General features: G+C 40.2%; 1 protein-coding gene across 1 annotated transcript in view; it reads right to left on the bottom strand.

Annotated features, from left to right (window-relative positions):
* RNF144B (ring finger protein 144B) overlaps positions 1–20,324 on the bottom strand; it is a 177,147-nt gene extending 156,823 nt beyond the window's left edge. Inside the window, exon 1 of the mRNA XM_019630394.1 lies at positions 20,123–20,324. The gene's annotated coding sequence lies outside the window, so the exon portion shown is untranslated. The remainder of the gene's footprint in view (positions 1–20,122) is intronic.
* Between the last annotated feature and the right edge of the window lie 775 nt (positions 20,325–21,099).

Here is a 21,099-nt window from a genome sequence, read left to right as displayed (position 1 = left end):
GTGAAGCAACGTCCTCCACAACTAGACTGAAGAACAAAACGGCAGCAACTTGTCTGTTCCCATCCCCCCAATTCCCCAATAAAAAAAAAATCTTAAAAATGTAGTTGGTTCTTCCAAATCTTGCAATAAACTTGAAAAAAAAAAAAAAACCAGAAGGGTTTCCTCACTCATGTTACATGTCTATTCTGGTTCAGCAAGGGTGCTGCATATCATTATGGTTCAGGGACCCAAGCCAGTGGAGTAGCTACCACAGACAGATGCCCAGAGGGTCTCATATCATGGATTAAACACTGCCCCTTAGAAGTTACACACAATCCCATCCAACCACACGAGAGTCAAGAAATGCAACACTGAAGGCAAAACGCCAGAAATATATGAAGAACAGATTTACTACACACCCTGTATTTCTGAAACATGAAAGATTGGATATTGACCTTCTCTGACTGAATCACAAGTACCTAATTTCTTTTTTATCATAAGCAGAAAGAAGCCAAAAAGAACGTCACTAAGAATCAAGAACCTTCATCAATAGCCTTTGTTCAACCACCAGATAACCAATGACCCTGGAAAGCCACATTAGTGTCCTCATTTATAAATAACATCACTTCTAAGGTCCTATCTAGCCTTATTAGACCAACAATCCTAACTTACTGAGTTTGAGTATGTACAGGAGGTCTTAGCACTGGTTGTATTAACAATGATAAAGATATATTCTCTTGAAGATGCAACATAGAAATATAAAAGTATTAATATAAAAAAAAACATACTCAAATGGTTGTTACTTGGTTCTTGTTTTTTTCCTTCTTCTTTTTTTTAAATTTTGTGTGTGTGCTTTTTTTGTTGTTTTATTTTTTCCAAATAGAAAGGAAGTAGAAAATGTTACTTTGTTCAAGAGTGTAGCTTGCATAGGCTTGCTCCAAAGACTCCTACACCAATATCTAGCAGTGGTTTCCCTAACCAAAGCAAAAGTCTTCTGTTCATTCTGGACCTATGCTTTATTACATAAACGCACAATCTTTTTGTTACTTACTTCTCTCTGCTTATATCTGTCCCTTTTCTTATATGGTTGAAAGAATCCTAAATTCTCCAAGGCAATAATGTAACACCACACTTTTTGCTTTTTGCTATACATCAGCCCATGGCATTTTACCTGAACTAAGGTCATTCTGTTCAATCAGTTGAGGAGACATGGACACTCATATTTACTTCTGATCATTAAAAATAATTTTAATAGAAAAAAATTTTCATTTTACATAATATGGAAAAAGAACTATATAAGCTCCTCTTTGAGAAAGGAAAATGTGAAACTAAAAATATGACTCACTTTTAAAAGTGAAGGTTGAAGACAATGACTTGAGCTGAGCTGCCACTGAGCTGCTGGTGGGTGGCCGGATGGCTCAGTTGGTTGCAGCACATGCTTTTAACAAGATTGCCGGTTCAATTCCTGCATGGAATGGTAGGCTGTGCCTCCTGCAACTAGATTGAAAACGGCGACTGGACTTGGTGCTGATGGGTCCTGGAAAAACACACTGTTCCCCAATAAAGTTAAAAATAAAAAAGTGAACCTGTTTTAATAAAAGGTAAATCATAAAGCAAGTCACGTAAACCCAAAATACTTTATTCAGATTCCATTTTATTAAATATCTTCATCTGAGCTGTTAAGGAAGCTGAATTTGGAGCCTAATGAATGAAAAGGGAGCCCTTTTTGGTTGGTTAGCTACTGACCAACTAAGGTAGATGGTCTCAAGGTTAAAATTAACTATCCTCTTTCCTCTTCCCAAATGATAGATTCTGCCATGGGTTTCTTTTTCAACTATCCTACATAAGGAAAAGACACTTGCTTTCCAGTTATCTTCAGGAGACTGATTTACCATCTGAAAAGGTAAACTTTTATATTTGCATAAACCTCAAGAAGCGTGAAATCATGTTTCAGTCATTAAACATGACCAGAGTGGGAGATGATGTCAAGTCATAAATCACTTCTGATATATATGAATGGAAAATAAGCTTAGTGGGTTTTTAAAAAACTATCTTCCTGCCTAGAGCTAAGTCTTGGTCTCATAGACACTGTACAAACTTCAGTGTAGCTTCCAGCATTGGACCAAGTCGCTTTGTCTGCTCTCCCTCTTGCAGCTGTTTGCAGCTAACTTGAATTATTGTCATTAAAGAGCTTCTCACAATTTCTGAACCCAAAACATAAGGCAGAGCATTGTTCATTCATCTACATTATAGAAAAACAGAGACTTGTTTTGAAAACAAAGGTCTACCTAAAGCCCCAAGTCATAAAATCAGAAACTAAATTGCAAGTTGATGGTGGTGAAATATGAGCTAAGAACTGAAGAAACAGGATCATTAAGGCATCAATTTTCTAACTACCCATGTTAACCAAGGCAATCTTAAATTGGAAGCATTTTTCTTCCTTTTTAAGAAAACTCTTACGTATACAATTTTAAGGAGTTAGACTAGAGAAATGACTCTTAACCAGAAAACCACACCAGATTACCTAGGAAACTTTTCCAAACACACATACACATCCACACCTCAGACCTAGTAAATCAGAAGGCAGTATGTGTATTTTGAAAACGTTCCACAAAAGGATTCTGACATATACCTTTAGTTTATAAATTGTAATCTCTGAAGGCCCTTTCGGTGCTAAACTGTACATTAACAAATGGAGCCAGTGAGAAAAAAGCTACACAAGCAATAATGATTTATGGATTATATGCCGGCTTTATGGAAAGAACTACATGTGGTCTCCATGTTGTAGTACAACTATTGAGAAGTCTTTAATATTAGATTTGCATTTCACAGAGAATCTTGTGTAGAGAAGGGAATATGCTTTGGCCTAAGTTCAAATTATTGCTTCCTCATTAGTAGCTGAGTAACTAAACTTGCAACTAGGTAATTAAACGTAAATCTTTTTAAGCCTCAGTTTTGTCATGCATACAATGGGAATAAAAATCCCTGTCACCTGTACACAGCGCCTCATGCAGAGTTTGACATAATAATAGTGCTGGGTAAATGTTACTTCCAAACCTATCATAAATGCTCGGGCCTCTGTCTCCTCATTTCCTGTGTTTTAAAAGGCTTTTCTCATTGTAAAATAAAAACATTTTGATTTAAAAAGTGTCAACTGTTCATTATTCATGCCAATGAGGAAAAGGTATTGTGACCCTGAGAAAGAAAGAAAATACCTACCAAGGACTCCTGGTGGCTAACTGCATTAAAATGTTGGGCTAAAATTTAAAAGCAGAGCCTAACAGCCATTTTTAAATAGGGACCTCTCATGTAAACCATACTTCTAGGAGAAGCCTGCACTGAACTGCCTGCCTACACTTCGTTCCTGCCATCTCAGCCAACCCTTACAAATGAGTTCCTAGAACAGTATTTCAACCAATAGGGCCGAGGGTTTCCCCATCCAAATAGAGATGTGCAGCTATATGCCCATCAGCACCGTCACTGACCAACTGATCAATCAGGATAGTGCCTTTTGCACCAATCAAACTATGAGGATTTGGAGTCATCTGCATGAGGACAGACCAATCAGGGACTAGGGGCAGGGAATTCTCTCTATATATGCCAGCTCTCCTCTGGTTCAGAGTGCACCTTCCCTTACCACCAAAGAGGGAAGACTGTGTTTCCCCTGCTGGAGCTGAAACACTGAAGACATCTCACCAGAGCAGAACAGACTGGCACAGGGCAGAGTGGAGTAGAGTGGAGTGGAGTGGAGTGGAGTGGAGTGGACTGGACCGGACCAGGTGGAGCAGAGCAGAGCTGTCTAGCCAGAGAGGAGCCTCGTCCAGGGCCACCTCACCCCAGGTCCTCTTCACAGCCATGCTGCTTCGTAATCGAGCTATAACACTATTGAGCTGTTCCAGAACTTTGCTAGTCTCACAGCCATGCTGTATCACAATTGAGATGTTTGCACTGAATCAAGTCTCCTTCACCTCACCCCAAATTTGGGATTCCTGTTGGTAATGAATTGATGCCAATGACTATCAGTTGATAGTATATTGGAGATAGATGAAATATTACACTCAATATTCTACAAACCTCAGTTTATTTATTACTATTTCCTAAGCCACACACCTTACTTTAGTCATTTCTATTTCTAGGTCAAATCCTCCACTTTTCTAAAAACAGCAGGTCTTAGGATAATACCATTCAATGTTGTTGCATTAAAATGTTGATGAGTTGCCATAGGAACTTAATTCTTGTTCCTATCAATCACCTATGGTAAAATTGGTTTCTTTAAGTTGCAAAATCTATCAAGGAAGTTGACTAAGGACTTACTATGTAAGGCCATGGGCAAATCATTTTGTGGGCCTTAGTTGTGTAAAGTAAAAATGCTAATATCTTCACCATCTGCTTCTCACAGGATTGTTGTGATATCCAAATGAGATAACGTCCATAAAAGTTATTTAATGTATATTTAATATTATGCAAATATAAAGGGACGTTATTATATGACAACTCTTAGCAGCCTTTTACCAGTCTTCTCAACTGTGACAAATTTGACTTCCTCTCATTCTCATTTTCTTTCTTCTTCCCATATTATAAAGTAGTTGGTAAAAGCAAAAATCAAACAAATGCAAAGAATGTATATTTACCTGATGAATAAGTTGATTTGTAACCATAATATCATTTACGAGTTCCAACCTCAAAAAAGGATATCTAGGGGCTGGCGGAGTGGCGCCTTGGTTAAGAACTGGCTTGGGACGCCAGCTTTGAGCAGCAGGGCCCTGGTTCAGATCCCACATGAGGGTCAGTGATCCCACATCTACAGCTAAGATGGTGAACAATAGCTCGACCTGGAGCTAGGCTGCCATGAATCACCGGCGACGGTGTAGGCTGCAGACCCTGCTACAGTGGGCTGCCATAAGCTACCATGTGTGGCCGGCAGCCAGCGTGAGTGGTGGGCAGCCAGTGTGAGCTGCCAAGAGCCGCTGTGAGCGGCCGTTCAATGTCCGGTGACCGACTGCCTCAGCCGAGAAAAGCACAATGATAATACCAACATGGGCTAGTGAAGCGACATCCTCCACAACTATACTGAAGAACAAAAGGACAGCAACTTGTCTGTTCCCCTTCCCCCGATTCCCCAATAAAATCTTAAAAAAAAAAAAAAGGATATCTATTCGTTGTATATGTATTTCACTTAGTAAATCATACTTAGGCTTTTTTATTTCCCACAACCTCCCTAATGTATTATCAGATTGTTCTATTGAATCATAACTGAATATGCATATTTAAGACTATATTTTAAATGTTTTCCAATAATTTGAAAACAATATGAAAAATAAATAGCAAAAGTGCCATTTTCTAAAATGAGCCAATCTTAATATAGGGGCTATTTCATATAGAGGGCTAAGCATGCTAGAATAACTAAAGATAATGTAGAGAATATTGTGGCCCAGAAATCTCTAATCTATTTTAAGATTTGTCCATGTAGGCTTGGTTGATTTGGGGATGCCTCCTTAGATTATTGTATCACCTGACATGTCCTGCCATACAACTATTTAAAAAAAAAAATTTTTTTTTTCACAATAATTTTGCAAAATGCTTTAAGACTGAGGGAGCATGACACCAAGGAAGACAATTACTATGCTGCCAACAGAGGGTACGTTGCTAGAGTTTCCACTGATGGCTCTACATGGTCTCTTTAGGAATTTAACATTTCTGTTGTGTCTGAGTTGACTTACCATATCCTAGCAATGAAAAGCACTCAGCTCACTTAATGTCTGTCGCCTAAAGCTGAGCTTCCCAGTCTAGCAACAGACTTAAGTTCCACAATTTTTTTCTTTCAACTAATGATTCTGACATGCATCAAGTAACAAAAATCATACACTTAATTTAATTTATTGCTCTGTTAGTAATTTCTATTTTTACTTAACATTTCAAAAAGTTTTACTTATGTGCATTTTGGGTAGTTTTGATAAATGCATATTTTATTTATTTTATTATTATTATTTTTTAAAGATTTTATTGGGGAATTGGGGAAGGGGAACAGCGTGGGGAATCAAGGGAAGGAGAATAGACAAGTTGCTGTCCTTTTGTTCTTCAGTCTAGTTGTGGAGGACATTGCTGCTTCACTGGCCCATGTTGGTATTGTGATCATTGTGCTCTTCCCAGCTGAGGCAGATCGGTCGCCGGTCTCTGGACAGCCGCTCACAGCAGTTCTTGGCAGCTCATGCCGGCTGCCGGCTGCTCACACTGGCTGCCAGCCACACACAGTAGCTTATGGCAGCCCACTGCAGCAGGGGCTGCAGCCTACACCGTCGCTGCCAACTCACAGCAGCCCAGCTCCAGGTTGAGCTGTTGTTCACCATCTTAGCTGTAGAGGGCAGTGTCACTGGCCCCCATGTGGGATCCAAACTGGGACTCGGAGTGCTGCTCAGAGCTGGCATCCCAAGCCAGCTCTTAACCAATGTGCCACTCGGCTGGCCAATAAATGCATATTTTAAATTTCAGAACTATAGTAAGACTGAACTCATAAATGAAAATGTTAAACAACAGACTTATGTATTCCAGTTGTGTGTCACTTTATAATCAGTAAGCAATTGAGTTAAGTAATAGTAATTAAACAGTTAAACCAAAGTAAAACTACAATGATTAATTTGGTCATGGTTATTCAAAAGGCCAGGGACACCTAGGAATAAAGTATAAAACCTAGAACTAGGGGTAACCAGTTAGCTCAGTTGGTAGAGTGTGGTGCTGATAACACCAAGGTTGCCAGTTCAATCCCCACATGGGCCACTGTGAGCTGCACCCTCCTTAAAAGAGTCAGCTCTGCCATTGTAGCATGAAAGCAATGTGTAACCAATGACCATGTCCGTTCTCCAATAAAATTTTTTTAAAAAAACAAACAAACAAAAAACACCTAGAACTAAATTTAACAATAAGTATACAGCTCCTATTTTTTAATTGCACAATTTCAGTAGGGTATTAAAGAGAAGTCTCAAATAAATGGTGAGATATACATCAGATTCACAGATGGAAAGGTTAAATATCATGAATACATAAATTCTCTCCAAATTAATTGATGTATTATATGTAATTCCAGTAAAAAGTAAAATGGAATTATGGAATGGAGAGGTTACAAAACGAATTTAAGGACTTCTAGTCAATAAGGCATGCTGAGCTGACTTAGGAAGCCCACTCCGTTCCCACCGCATCCCACATCCTTCTCTGCTAACACATAAGCTCTACATAAAATATAACAAATTATTTTTAAATATGTACCTGGGAAGAAAGCAAGAAAGGGATATCTCCTAGAAACAAAAAAGAAACTCAAAACCCACAATGGCGATTAGGAATTGAAGACCTAGTAGGAATATAAGAATATGATATTCACCTTGGAGTGTGGAGTTTATCCACCATGTGGATCTGGAATTACGCACCTTATATAAAGTCAGGGCAGGTGGGCTGGGGAGAAAGGACAACAAAAACTCCATCCTCTCAGACAGGAAGCAGTACAAAAGCATGCATGCCATTGGCCCTGGTCTAGAGATGGAAAAAGAGACACCCATGAGAAATTAGAGACTTAAGTCTATTCAAGGCACAAGGAAGGAGTTCAAATGCACTCTAACTACACAGGATTGGAAACCAGATTCCAAAACAAAGCAACATGTAGACCTCAACAAATGAAATGGGAAACTACCTCACAGAAACACCTCCACGACCCAGGACACATGGAACTCAAATGCCGAGCTCACAAAGATAAGACACATGAGCAAGCAACTTGCCATGAGAAAGATGAAAGTAGCAAATGAATCAAAAAGAATTTACTCCAGCAAAAGTACAGATAATAGAGCACTCTACGAATTTTAATGTTTTTAAATAAAGGCTAGATTAGAATATATACATCAAGACCAAAACATAAAAGAACAAGATTTCAAAAAGAGCCACATAAAGATCTAGAATTTAAAAATTGTTAATGAAAAAAATAGACCATTTTAATGTATTGTTTAAAATTTTTCTTCTCATCTTCCCCTCAGGAAGAGTCTAGTTCTCTGTGTCATTGATGTTGGGCTTGGCCACCAACTCGTTTTGGTTAACGGCCTAAGTTACACAGCACCAGTTGGAAGCAGAGGCTTTAGGAATCACAGCAAGTCTCGGCCAGGCCTGCACACCGTGAGAGCCTCACATCCCAGACAGGGAATGCTCTCCTTCAGCCTGAGTCTCAGAACGAGAAGGTACTGGGGTCAAATGAACTTGACCCACCACCTGGAGCAGAGACACTGCAGCCAACCTGCAGCCACTGATGTGCAATGTAAAAAAGCGACACCCAAGCCACTGAAATTTTAAGGTTGCTTATTACACTGTATTATCAAAGCAAAAGTTGTTCAATGCAGCCAGCAGAAGAAAGAATTAGTGAAATTGAAGATGAATCTGAAGAAAGCCCAGGACACAATACAGAGGAATAAATTTAATGAAATATATGAAGTTAAGAGACATGAGTATAGAATAAGAATTTCGACCATATACTTGTAATAACTCAAGGTACAGAGAAAACTGGAAATGTATCAGTTTTCTGTGGTCATGAAACAACTTACCACAAAGAGCAACTGCTCGGGGGTTCTAGTCATGTGGCCCTTGTTTCTTTAACACCAGCAGATGAATCTCTCTCCAGTCTTACATAATGTAACGTAATCATGGGAATAACTATCCCACCTTCACAGGCTTCAGCCCCACTCAAAAGAAAGGGGTTTACAGGGGTGTACACCAGGGGGTGGGATCTTGGGGATGTCTTAGAATTTTGCTTGCCACATGGAAAAGGCGCTTTTACAGGGTATAATGTGCTCCAGGTCACACCTTTGCTCTCACCATTACTCCAAAGTTAAGGTATATGGCATTATCTTCAGGATCCTAAGGGCACAGCAGGGTTCCCTCTAGAGCCATAGAAAACAGATTCATGTCCCCATGCCAAGGCACCACCTTTCTTCCATCTTTCAAGTCAATCTAATATCCTACCTGTGGATCCAAAATTCCACTTCTAGGGAATAAAGTGCACTGGTTCAATGTAAACATTTCATGTGTGTCTCACATGTGTTTTTCAAGTTGCCTTTTCAACTTTTAGGAACACGTTAATAGAAAAGTTATTTAGATTGTCCCCTTGTCACTGCTTTACTATTAAAAGACTTTGAATAACATTGTAAATTCTGGGAAGATAATATGGTTGCTAATAGTTTAAAGCCCTTTTAAAATTCCCCAAAGCTGAAAATGGAAATCCATTAGCATTCTGTTTATTCTAGAGTTTATTGGCTTATGGGCATCATCTTTATTGTTTTACAGGAACACACACTTTTTTTAATTGATCAGTGACAGAATACAAATGGACAATTAATCTTAGCTGTTTATTGCTTCTACAATTCTTTAGAAACAGAAGAGGGAAAATGTCTTAGGTGCTTATTACACAAAGGCAATAACTCAGCTCATTTCCCCAGCTGTGGAACAGATTGCAAACCTCATTTTACAATTACCTAATGTATATTTTAATTGATTAAAATTCTCCTAGCATCATTTTAAGACATGAAAGTAGTTATTGTGACATTTCTGTGAATGTTTCATTCTTATAATAACCATCTCTGCCCTTCCCTTCTCTCCTCCTGTGAATTATGTATCATTGAAAAATTATAGATGGTTTTATACGTGTGACCCTTTCAGTGAACAAGTAGAACTCATGAGATATAACCAGAAAATTACTTTATCTGTTTCCTCCATTGCCTCTTTAAGTTTATTATGTGGGGCTGGTCCTTCCCTTGTCCTTGGGTGAAATTCAGGACAGTGGTCATGACTTTTCTAGTCACTCTTAAATAATGAAGATACTTCAAGTCACTCTAAGTCCAAACAATCAATCACAGTTCTGCAATTAATGTGTCCAATCTAACATAGCCCTCGACCTCTTCCAATTTCATGTAAAGTTAAACTTTTTACCACCTGTTGCTATGGCCTGCTGAACACTGGCCACCTGTACTGGGGAAGGTAGACAGAGAAAGATTTTTCTCTTTAGCCAGGTTGCTAATTTAGGTTACCCCACTTTCTGATACCAAAGTGGGGATGAGGTGGGGGAAGAGGCAACAGCAAAGTTCTTCTGCAACTAATACAGATATAATGACCTAATGCTGGTGATCTATGAACTTGGTGGGCATTCAAAGCTTACTTTTTCTCTTGAGCCAAGCGTAGGATGGTGGTGAGGGGAATGGGGGGGAGGGGTGAAGAACCTCTACTCCACACCCATCACTGGGGACTTTTCGTCTATAGATCCCATTGTGCAGATGGTTACTTAAGGCTCTTCCCTCAGTTTACCCTGCTGGGGTCCAGGTGGCCCTTTATACATGACCTTAGATGTCACCTGGCTAGCTCACTCTCCAGTGTGGTCTACCTTTGGTCCTTGGGGAACAAACCTGCACTCTGCACTCTATCCAACTATGGAACAATGCAGCTATATCTCTTTTGATCCACCATCTATCCGAGGAGCTAGACAGCCAGTCTCTTCTCCTTTAGATCTCAGGCATAAATCTCTGATCCACTATGTCTCCCAGTCTGTAGGGGGTATACATTAAACACTCCAAATGGTCTGCATGAAACCCCTTTGTCTAGACTTCAAATGAAGGGGCACGTTACCTCACACCCCTCTCTCACGGTGGCCAGCAGGGGGGCACTCACACCAGTCACCAATTCTATTTTCTTGGCCTCTCCAGCCTGTTTTACCAGCTGGAGGTGGCAGATGATCTAACTGCAAACAATGCTAAAGTGGTTCTCCTGTGCTTCTTTTCCAAGTCTGCACTGTGGCCTTACACTTGACTTTGGAAATGTGACCTCTATTATCTCGAGTCATGGCTAACACTGAAAAGTAAAAAGGTTCGATTTTAACATTCTGTTACATGTGTACTCATATTTCTATTGATTGTTTCATTTCTATTCTTTTCCAGTAGAAGATATATAGATTCTGTTGGATCACAAACTCCTGCAAGCAGAATTTGAACTCCCAAGAGTTAAATAGTTGGAGAAACTGAGGTTTAAACAAGGAGGGATGAAATGACAGTGACTGAGGTGGGGTGTTGGGGTGAGGCAGGTGCCTAGTCAGAAGCATACAGGAGTGAGAGTAAAAGACCCAGTCTGAGTTCCCGACTAGCGCTTATTGCAGAGTGGACCGAGTCCACAAGTGTTTATTCTCCCACCCGCTCCTCCTCTATGACCAGCATGTAGTATAATCACCCTGGGAGTTATCTTAGGTTCCTCCCCCTCTCACCTGCCAGATCTAATCAGTCACCAAGTCCTGTTAATGCTATTTATAAAATATCCTTTCTATTTAGCCCCTCCTCCCATCCCCTCTGCCACAGTTTTCATTTACGTCCTCATTAACTCTTACCTATGTTTTTCTTCACGGTGGGAGAGTGGAACATATACTTATGTGCTAATGGAAAAGAGTCCATAGAGTAGGAGAGATTGGAAATATTTGAGAGAGAAGACCACCAGTGAAGCCAGACCCTTAAAGGAAAGGAGAGATGGAACTTTAAACCCAGGAAAAAAGATAAATCTTGGACAGGAAAAGAAAACTTCACTATCGGAGATACAGATGTTCCCATAAAGCTAAATTTATTAAGTTTTTTAATGTTAATAGTTTCTTTTCTGAAACAAGTTAATATTAGATGGTAGTATTTTTCATATCCTTACTTGAAAAAAAAATTTTAACTTGGTAAATTTTCAGTTCCTTTTTTTTTTTTTTGGAAATTTTGCTATTTCTTCAAATCGAAATCCAATTCTGCAATCTTGAGTACCTGTCTAGCTACTGACTTATCTCTGCTTTCCTATCTTTTCCCTTTCTCATAAGGAAGAAACTTTTTTATTGACTGTTTACACTCTCCTATCTTCCTTACTCTCATTAATCATTCCATTGCAGACTTCCTTCTAGCTGAATTTCTCTACTGAAACTGCCTGAGGTTGAGGTCACCCTAACCTCTAATTACCAAACACAGTGGTAACTTCTTTGTCTTCATCATGTTAATGAGAGTTCTTTCATCTTAAATTACTAAATTCCCTTTGAGTCTTTTCCATGTCATTTTCTCCTGATCTCTGTCCCTAGCTCTGACCACTCCTTCTCGTGTCCTTTTGTAGGCTTTTCCATTATGTCCTCAGAGTTTCATTGCTGAAGGCCTTTCTTCATATTTTCCAGGGACCATCTCACCATGCCTTCTACCCTTGGCTGTGTTCTGACAATTCCTATATAGCAGCGGTTCTCAACCTTCCTAATGCCTCGACCCCTTAATACAGTTCCTCATATTGTGGTGACCCCCAACCATAAAATTATTTTCATTGCTACTCTATAACTGTAATTTTGCTACTGTTATGAATCATAATGTAAATATCTTTTTGTTTTCTGATGGTCTTAGGTGACCCCTGTGAAAGGGTCGTTCAACCCCCAAAGGGGTCGCGACCCACAGGTTGAGAACCGCTGTTATAGTATCTCATGTACTCTGTATCACTCTATGAGGTAAATATTACTTTTTCCAGGTGAAAGAAATGAGGCTAAGAAAACTAAAGTAATTTGCAAAGTTTCCATTAAAAACAAACAAACCAAATTTAACCCACAACTTTCTGAATCCAAAGACATGGCCCTTTGACTCTAAAGCAATAGTGTTAAGGATAAAATAAGATAATGTAAATGTATAAAGTTATTAAGAAAACTGAGGTAAAGGTTTCCATTTTAATGACTTTCTGGCCTTGTGTAATACAGAAAATTTTGTAAAGAGCCAAAGTTCCCTTCTTTAATACCATCTGTCTCTTGTTCTCTCCCTTCTCTCTGAGATGGTAAAGTAAACCACAGCACGTTTCAACTTTTTCCTTATCCTTTCACTGACCATGGATTCAGCCAGGGATTCACACATATGAGTAGGACACATCTTAACTCCTGATTCTGGACTAATAGGGATTACTTCTCAAGGCAGCACAAACAGACAAAAAATACTAGGTATATGAAAAGACTGCATTTCCAAAGGAGATTCTTCTAATGAATTGCCATAGATGGTAATTATTCCTACTAAAATAAAAGTTGCTGCACAGTAGCAACTTCTATAGATTTTCTATTTACTTGAATACATACTTAACCTTGTTGTGACATGAATTTAAGGATGAAGGAATTGTAATAGTATTAAGCTGGTATAAGCAGTAGAATAATTTATACAGAGTTAAGTCTAAATAAACTTGGTCAAGATGGGCATAAACCTTAAAGAAAATGTCAAAAGTAATTCTTTAAATAGAAAATAAATTATTTCAGTACTTACTAATAATAAATTTGATTTTAATAATCCAAGATTATATCAACAAAAAACTAGGAAATGGAAGAGCTGGAGAAACAGAGGTAGTAAAAATGTCAAATTTCTCAGGCCAGCTGAGTGGCGCATTGGTTAAGAGTTGGCTTGGGAGCCGGCTGAGTGGCGCGTTGGTTAAGAGCTGGCTTGGGACGCCAGCTCTGAGCAGCAGGGCCCCGGTTCAGATCCCACATGGGGGCCAGTGACATTGCCCTCTGCAGCTAAGATGGTGAATGGCAGCTTGACCTGGAGCTGGGCTGCCGTGGGTCACCAGCGACGGCGTAAGTTGCAGCCCCTGTTGCAGTGGGCTGCCGTGTGTGGCTGGCAGCCAGCGTGAGCAGCGGGCAGCCAGTGTGAGCTGCCGAGAGCTGCCGTGAACGGCCATCCAGTGGCCAGCGACCAATCTGCCTCACCCAGGAAGAGCACAATGATAATACCAACATGAGTCAGTGAAGCGACGTCCTCCACAACTAGACTGAAGAACAAAAGGGCAGCAACTTATTTGTTCCCCTTCCCTTATTCCCCAACGCTGTTCCCCTCCTCCAATTCCCCAAAATCTTAAAAAAAAAAAAGTCAAATTTCTCATCTTACAGAAAGAAAGGCAATAAATACCATTTCTTCCTGTCATTGATTAGGAAAACACGCGCATGCGCATGTCCACACACACACTCACACACATCTCTTAAAGGTAGCAATAGTTGGACTTTTAAGATATAATCCATACCTTTCAATCTATCAGAAGAAAAGTGAGCAAACAAAATATAGTCCAGAGAGCTAAAGACAAAGATTGAATAGCATGAGCAATTCTTATGACATATTGTTCCTTCTTTTAAAGTAAATAAAAACAATGGATAGTAAAAAATCTTAACTCTGTAACAACAACATTCATACACATTGTCCCCATGCATAGTTAAAAAACTGGAAAAGTTATGCCAAAATGTTAGCTGTGGTTATCTGTGGGTAGTGGGATTAGAGGTAATTCTGATATTTTTCTTTATAGCCTTCTGTATTTTCCAAAACCAAAATATAAAATTAATCAATTGTGTGGCATGCTCTTTAACCTTTTTCATAAACTTACTTATAAACTCAAATATACTTATATACAAATTTATATAAGATACTCTAAATATTCTTACCTCTTTCTGCTCATATGGTTTCTCAAAAAACATTTAAATAGTGATAAAGTACTGGTGTATACTAATTAAGAGTATGATTTCTAAAAAGAAAGAAAAAAGTCTGGACTCATTAAATGTTATGGGAAAGAAGTATTAAGCTACGAGAACTTAGAAAATTCAAAGCAAGATTTCATGAGGTACTTCTACACCCTCCAGGAGGGGGCAGACGTGAACACTGTGCCTGAATTGCTCCAGGTAACAATCCCAACTGCGGTAGGGAAAGCTGGGCTGTGTCAAGGGTGTGGCCGAGGGACAACTGCTGTACAAGTACTCATATGTATTAGACCTGGCAGTGGAGTCTTTGGAAGTGTTTACCAATATTTTCTATGAACCAGCTAATTCAGGGAATAACATCTACCTTTGGGTACATGAAAGAAATTGCAATGGAAGAATGGTGGTGAAAAAAGAGAAAGGCTTCTATAGGTGCAAAGACTCTCTTGGGGTAGAAGCTTCAAGATTAAACTTGGAGCAATTCTCACCTTTTTATGTAAGGCTTAATGTTAGTCAAGTAGAATAAGTAATCTGATTTAAATGTATAAATTCATGGATGTAAAAGTTTTAGTGCTAAACAGTTATATTCGTGTCAGATTCAGTAAGTAATATTTCTTCATAGGGCAAGGACTCTCTGCCCTATCAGACTAATGCTCATTTTTTAATGAATATTTTGTAAGTTATCTCTTTACTATCCTGAAATGAAATTAATAGAAAATATAGCCTATTTACATACATACTTTCAAAAACAAACAAATATAACATCCTAATTGTAACCTAAAGGAGACATAAAAGGAAGTAAATTTCATAAAGTAACAAACAGTTTAACTCATAATTACTCTGGCAGGGTGACACCAGAAGACAAAATTTCTAAAACCCTGAAGAAAATAGTAGCATGCAATTGGAGAATCACTTGTAGAAAACAATGGAGATTGTGGCAAATTTGTCATATTACAGATGTCTTGTGAATCACCAAAACTTCATAAAATTATAAAGACAATATATTTTTAAGGACATCTTGATTGTTGAGGATTAATTGCACTTTGGAATACATATTTAAATGTAGTAACTGGGGGCGACTGAGTGGCTCAGTTGGTTAAGAGTGTGAGCTCTGAGCAACAGGGGTGCCGGTTCCATTCCCACATGGGCCACTGAACTGCGCCTGAGCTGAGCTGCCAACAGGGGACAGGATGGCTCAGCTGGTGAGAGCACATGCTCCTAACAACAAGGTTGCTGGTTCAACTCCCACCTGCAACTAAAATTAAACATGGCACCTTGGGCTGAGCTGCCCTGAGCTGCTGACGGGTGGCCAGATGGTGACTGGACTTGGAGCTGAGCTAGTTGTGCCCTCCACAACTAAGACTGAAGGGCAACAACTTGGCTGTTCCCCTTCCCCAATTCCCCAATAAAATCTTTAAAAATAAATAAATAAATAATGTAGTAACTGGTATTTAATCATTAAATCAATGTCAGAACGTTGAGCTCCAAACACCAAATACAACTAAACTGAAAATATAAACACATATGAAGACTTTATAAAATCTTTTCAGAATTAGGAAATTTGGCAGATACCCCAAATGAGCATACTGTCATCTACTGGTTCAACCAACAGCATGCACTAATTAGGGAAGCAGCGTGGGGGCTTGAAAGTGGTATGTGTCCTTGGTCAAGATGTTTAACTTCTCTGAATCACAAATTTATGCAAAGGGTATAATAATGGCTACCTGTTAGGGCTGTGAAAAGTTTTTTGTTTTTTTTTAATGTATGTAAAGTACTTCAATAAATAAACAATGGCAAGTTGTAGCACTAGCAAGAATACTTCCCTAGATTCTATATACATATTTTTTTAAAGATTTTATTGGGGAATTGGGGGAGGGGAAGAGCGTTGGGGAAGAGGGAAGGGGAACAAACAATTTGCTATCCTTTTGTTCTTCAGTCTAGTTGTGGAGGACGTTGCTTCACTGGCCCATGTTGGTATTATCATTGCACTCTTCCGGGGTGAAGCAGTTGCTCCCTGGCCATTGGATGGCCGCTCACGGTGGCTCACGGCAGCTCACGAAAGCTCACGCCCACTGCAGCCTACCCCGTCACCAGAGACTCGTGGCAGCCCAGCACCAGGTCGAGCTGTTGTTCACCATCTTTGCTGTAGAGGGCGCAGCATCACTGGCCCTAATGTGGGATCTGAACTGGGGCCCTGCTGCTCAGAGCTAGCATCCCAAGCCAACTCCTAACCAACGCGCCACTTGGCCGGCCCTCTATATGGTTTCTTAAGATTGGATGCAATCCTTTGGGTGCCTACTTATCAGGACGAATTCTTTTACAACTGATGACAAAAGAAAAATGTCTCAATTCTATGATATTAGGAAGATAGATCTTTTAAGATAGGAGATCTTGAAAGACAGAAAGATCAAGTGGGAGTTCCAAAAGTTAAGCCTTAGTTCAGCAGGGCGTTGAGAGCTAGAAATTCTAATGATTGTTTCTATTATTTCAGACTAAAATGTCTGGGGAGGGATCTGAAGGCTATTCCTGAAGGATTTGCTAATGTAATAGGTTATGCTCTTCACACACCCCACCACCTTACTCATGGTTCAGAGGGTAGGTACTCTTCTCTTCTATCAGCCAGTTGAAGTAGTCCCCACCTACTGTAATGAAAGCCCTAGGATGCTGGTTTAGAGTTGTTCAGCGCCTTTGTAAATGACCCACTTCACTTTTAACATCACACTTTGAGTTTCATTAGAAATCTAGCTAAGATTTGTGACATACTTCGCTGCCATTCCTACATTATTGAGCTCACATAAATTCATTTAAAATGAGCAAAATCCTCAGTACTACAAGAACTGGAAAGGATATAAAATTTAATGGGTATTCTCAAAGTGTGGATTTTGGCTCTAAGTGCTCCAATATTCATTGGTAGGAGTGATCAGAATCTAGATGAGTTCTAAACTGCTTTCCAATTTTAGTACTCTAGGACTATTATTTCTACATAGTTGAATCACTGGGAAATTAACAGCACAATTAAATGAGGCGATTTGTGATCCAGGCTACACTAAGACTACTCTCTTCGTGGCCCAAGGTATTTCCTAGAATACTCAGCTAAAAATGTAACTGCATTCTGCAACCAATGCAAACATGTTCTAATTGATGGAAGGAAAAAAATCCAGTCCAGAGTGCCAGCAATTCCTCTGTGCACTAGAGTGGCAGGGAGAGTGTGGGGTCAGTGAAGCATCAAGTTACAGACCAAATTAAAGGCCTGGAGAAGAGTGGCAGGGTCTAATCATCCACTGTCTGAAGTCGCCAGAATTGGATCTACCACCTTTACTGGCTCACAAAGGGCTGTTCTAAGTATGCTAAGCCCACAGACTAAGGGCTTCAAATGTGTTTTATTAAAAAGGCCTTCAGTTCCAAATAGATCTTTATGGAATTATTTCCTTGAAGTTTTTAGTTCTGTCATATTAAAATTTCCATGAAAAAGTAATCAAAACCTAATGCTTACAGTGTTCTGCCACAAAGAAAAATATTGTGGGTTTTGCTCCTATTAAAAACATGTGTTATATATATATATATATATATATATATATATATATACATAATTATGTAAGTCCCAGACCCAGTGTACACACATATACACAAAAAAACCTTAGGAAAAAAAAGACAATAATTTTGCCTAAGCCAACAAAATTCAGAACATAATTTGTACTCTGTCCATAACTCCCCTCATTAAGCCAATGCTTTGAAAAGGTCAGCAAGCAATGAATATTTCTGCATATTTTGTGACATAGGCTGCAAACACCAGATCCATAGGGATGAATTAAGGTCACTTTAAAAATTCAAACAGTATTTTCTGGACCTACTTAGCTGAATCGTGTGCCTCTGCACTGTGTTTTCCTAAGGGAAAGTTAATTTTAGAAAAAAGAAAAAGTTTGCCAGGAAAACAATCACATTGGCTCAATACCTAGACAGTGACTCTTTTCTTAAAGTTAAAAATGCTTTACAGTCTCCTACTTGTCCTAAGTATCCTTGAAAGCAGGTACCAAATACCACCCCTATTTCATAACAAGCATCTAATTTTGTTAAAAGTTGTACGATTTAATATTATACCTACTTCATGGCATTTTTAAAAATTAGTCCTTCAACTCAATTTTCCAAAACACAAATAAAAATCTTTATTTATTTTCCCTGGCAGTTACAATCTGCGAGTTTGTTAGGTACTTAAAATGTATAGATAGATAGATAGATAGATAGATAGATAGATAGATAGATAGATAGATAATAGATAGATAGATATACAGACACATAGAAAGAGATATGAAAAGCAGCAGATGTACATCTGTGACAAAGTGCAAGATGGAGAAATATTTAGTTATTTGTGTAAGTTCAAATACAATATAATTTACAGGACCTCTTAACCAATTCAGGGTAGAAGAGCTTGGTCCAAATAACTAGGAATGTAAACAGGATCTAAATTTATATAATTCTGCCTTCTGGTTCCTGGAGATAATCCATTTCCATCTCTAGCTTTAAAGTAACCAACCTGTAAAAATGCCAGTGGTCACCGACAGAAAGTCAATCAGTGCAAGTACAATGAAGCAAGATTTTCTGATTCCCACCAGTGTAGGCCTCAGTCCTTTCTAATCTCCAGAGTGCTTGTGAAGGAATTGTTACATTTTAAAAAATTGATGTTTAAAATCGAACTCTTTAACAAGAGTTCTTAGAACTACTGTATTTGTCTCTCTCCACCCTCTGTTTCCAATTACATTCACTTCCCAAAATTGCCGTCTCTGAACCAATGGTACCCCATCAAATTTATTAACTAGAAAGGAACCAGTTTTAACTGTTTTTATTCTCTATTCACACTACTATTTCCTGGTGAGACTTCCAAACAGTTGGGTGCTCCCTCTACCTCCTATGCGGACCTTACAGATACCTTCAAGTGATTAGGAGGGGAGAGCGCATCGTAATTACCTGGAGTGCTTTTTAACTACACAGATTTCTGAATCAGAATCTCAGCTCCCGACTAGGAGCTATTGCTTTAGGCTGTGATAAAGTTCTAGCACTGCAGTCACCCAGAAAACCTTGTAAACTTACCACAGTATTTGATTTTCAGGAAAATTAAACCCCAAAGACCCTCAAGCTATTGTTTGGTGCAGATACAAAAGATAGGGCGGTACACCAACCTTGCCCAATGGCGAATATTGCCCTAAAGTTACAATAGAATGATCAGAGAAGGCGGGGTGCAGGTATGTTTTGGAAGGAGAGGGTCTGTGATATTTCAGGAAATCGTTGCAGACTGGAGGGGAAGCCGTGCGCGGGTGTTTGCGCCGCGCACACACCTGGTGAGGATGGAAGAATATCCGCCTCCTCCCCTAGAGCTCCGGGCGCGGGGTTCCGGGGGCAGCCCAGGGGCGGGGGGAGAGAAAAGTGAGGGTGGGGAGGAGATTGGGGTCTCCCACGCCGCGGAGTAGAAGAGGGGATGACGGAGGGTCCTAGTCCCTGCCGGCCGCCTGCCCAGGGCTTCCGGGTGCCCAGGAGAACCCGAGAGGGGACGAGAGATGCAGAAGGAGGTGAGAACCTGGGGAGGCCGAACGGCACCTGGTACGCTATCCTGACCGCGCTCGACCAAGGGCGGCACACCGCACCCTTCCTTACCTTGCGCGCGAGGTCGGAGTGAGGAGCAGGGGACCCGAGAGCGCAGGGCTCCAGCGAGGGCGCGTGCCGCTCGGTGTCCGCTGTCAGCTCTGCCCGACAGCCGTCCCGGGTCTCCGAGACATTCGGGTCTCTTGCTACCAACCCCCGAGCGCGTCTCGGCCCCCTTCTCCGGCCTCTACCCTTGCTGCCTGCCTCCTCTCCCCTCCGGCGGCCTTTTGCCGCGCTCCCCTTCTCCCCCTGCTGTTTATTCCGGAGAGCGGTGGCCCCTCTCCGAGCCTGCCCTCCCCTGGCGCGCGCACGCACACACCTCCCCCAGAAACACGCTCTTTGCAAGGAGGCAGCGACTATTATCCTTGAAATTCTGGGTCTGGGCTATCTCAGAAAGCCCTTTGAAATATCTTTGGTCTGCCCAAAAAGGTTCAAGACAGGCACCGCTTACACACACACACACACACACACACACACACACACACACACACACACACACACACACACCGCCTCTCTCCTTATATGTCTTAAGCACATCACTTAACACCTAGATTGTGGTCTGAGAATCTCCTGCCAGTCATTTTCATTTTTCCAAAATAACTCCTTCCATTTTATTGTTTGTAAAAACCAGACGTCCCCACTATCTAAACTTAGGTTGCCAGAATGCTAGATTGCCCTCGGGGAAAATATGTTCAGGTGTACAAGACAGGGCAAGTCTCTTTTGCCAGCAATGTCAATGCTTGCCACCTGTCAGGGCCCCCGAGTCTGGGCCAGAGCAGTTAATTACACCTGGCTTTGGTTACTGAACATGCCCAGAGCCTCTGCTCTCACTTAGGAGAGACGCAATTCCAAAGTCAAAGTTCCGAAAAGGAACATGTGGATGTACTCAGAGTTCTAATGGTGAGGGAGATAGCAATGGGCAGAGCATACTGAATAATATCAAAGATATGAACGATGCAAAAGGATCAGTGAAAACACCATTGTATCAC

The sequence above is a fragment of the Hipposideros armiger genome, unplaced genomic scaffold, assembly GCF_001890085.2.
Source record: "Hipposideros armiger isolate ML-2016 unplaced genomic scaffold, ASM189008v1 scaffold_907, whole genome shotgun sequence".
Taxonomy (NCBI): domain Eukaryota; kingdom Metazoa; phylum Chordata; class Mammalia; order Chiroptera; family Hipposideridae; genus Hipposideros; species Hipposideros armiger.
This window is presented reverse-complemented; position numbering and strand designations above follow the sequence as displayed.